Below are 2,080 nucleotides of genomic sequence, written 5' to 3'. Positions count from 1 at the left end.
ACATTTGTAAATAATTAATAATCGTTTAGTTACCGTCTAGGAGATTCCCGGAGCGCGGCGCGTCTTGTGCGCGCAACTTGCGCGGAGAAATGACCGATTGGCATCCCCCACACACGAAAAGTTGTTCTTCGCACGCTCCAGACTCTCTCTCTCTCTCTCTTTCCCATCTCGCTTTTTTTCTTTTTTCTCTCTTTCTACGATACGGTATACACATTCTCACTCGTTCACGCAGCGGCCCGAGGACACAACAATCAGTTGAACACGGAAAAGATAACCAAAGAAAAAAAAAATTGGGACCCGCTGCACACAGAGTTGGGTGTACATTTCTACGTATATAGTATACTATAGCCTACTCTCTGTACAAAAGCGTGTTTAGTGGAGCGTGCCTAGTTTCGATGGATGAGCGTGAGGGGGGGGGGGATCGATCGATCACCAACTCGCGTACAGAGAGAGAAACACACACGGAGAGAGAAAGATACAAGCGCAGAATCAATGACTTTTTTTTCCCCTTCGTTGCCCAGTGTGTCTTTTTTTTATTTTATTTTTTTACTGTCCCTCAAAAGATATCTGGCCAGGGCAAACAAACAAACAAACAAAACAAGCCAAGTAAAAGAAAAATAGTCGTTGAATGGGAGACAAAAAAAAAAGAAGAATAGAAAAGAGTCTGCGACCCGCTCAATCCGGTTTTTTGGCAGACACACCGTCCGTCGTAACGATCGCGATTCTGCGTACGGGACACGTTGGACAGCGCGGGAGAGAAACTGCCCGAGCGAAAGACACACTCGTCATGGAATCAACGCTTGGCCAGCTGTTCATCACTAGTCAATCTCAATGCGACGATCGTCTAGTGGTATATACCATTGAGAAATTCAATGGAATTCATTAAGGGATATTTCTTCCGCCATATTATGGTCATTACCTTGAATACCTGCTGCGTGTGTGCTGTTGCTCTCGTCTGAAGGGGCTCTCCTTAGATTGTAGAGAGTCCCAGCACAACCCTGGGCGCAGGAGGAGGTAGCAAGCATCCGACCCGGCGGCGTTTAGCGCTCTTTCTGGATTTCTCGCTCACCGGTGGTGTTTTGATGTGCGCGATTCGATCTGCCGTCCGCCAGCGGTATATTTTCGCCATCACAGAGTTAAAAGGTTCTTTAATAGTTTCCTCTTTCTTACAAGTGAAAATGGGGGAGAAGAAGAAGAAGAAGAAGAAGGAGGAGTATGCTTTTGTGGGAGTGTGTCAAAAGGTTCCTTCTCTTTCACTCACTCTTGATGGTCTCGGTTTGAAGATTACGATCGACTTTAGTGGGGCTGGGGAGTTAGACGACGACGAGCAAGAGGAGGTCATCGTCTAAACATGAAAGGCTTTTTTCTTCTTCTTCTTCTTCTCTCTTTTTCACTTATTCTTTCATTCTATCGTTCTGGGGGGAGAAGAAGTCGAGGTGACAAGGCCAGCAGATGGAAAAGGTGCCGGTGGAAAGAAGAGAAAAAAACAACAACTTGTTCTTGGTCGCGTACCTTATCCTTCTTCTAGTTCTTCTTCTTCTTCTTCTCCTTTTGCTCCGGTGCTATGTGGGTGAATATATTGTGGCGCTAGTTGCCTCGTCCATCAAGCCGGAGGTGGAAACGGCCGACATGTCAACACAACAGTCGGCCTCCTCTCTTTTCTTCTCTGTCGTCCGTTTTCTTTTATTTTTCTACGAAGCAGTACCACAATCTTTTTTTCCTTCTTTCCCTTCATCTTGCCCAGCAGAGTTGGTCGCCATATAGCGCACCCGGCTCTCATCCCCGGTCGGAAAAACAAGTTCCTTTTTATCGATGATGATCATAATAAATCTGGCACAGGTTCTTCCTCTATATACTTTTCTTCTTTTCTAGAGACATTCAAATAAATGTATAGGCGCATAGGCGCATACAATAACATAGAGGGACTCATTCCGCTTGCCTAGAATGTCGGGCCGTGCCAAAGGAGACTTTTTTGTTCCCAATCATTTTTGTTCCCACTAGATCCCGACGGCTCGATTTTTCACGCCCCGGCGCGAGAGAGAGGGGCCCGACCGTGTTATCATCCATCCGATTCAAAATG

At 46.2% G+C, this 2,080-nt stretch overlaps 1 long non-coding RNA gene across 1 annotated transcript; it reads right to left on the bottom strand.

Moving 5' to 3' along the window:
* Positions 1-207: 207 nt before the first annotated feature.
* Positions 208-1,159, bottom strand: LOC124209067. Its single transcript, XR_006880764.1, has 2 exons — positions 920-1,159; positions 208-844 (listed from the first exon to the last, which is right to left on the bottom strand). It is a non-coding gene; the product is annotated as an uncharacterized LOC124209067 (long non-coding RNA).
* Positions 1,160-2,080: the final 921 nt, after the last annotated feature.

The sequence above is a fragment of the Daphnia pulex genome, chromosome 12, assembly GCF_021134715.1.
Source record: "Daphnia pulex isolate KAP4 chromosome 12, ASM2113471v1".
In the NCBI taxonomy this organism is placed as follows: domain Eukaryota; kingdom Metazoa; phylum Arthropoda; class Branchiopoda; order Diplostraca; family Daphniidae; genus Daphnia; species Daphnia pulex.
The sequence above is the reverse complement of the archived record's forward strand: the minus strand, read 5'-3'. Positions and strand labels throughout refer to the sequence as shown.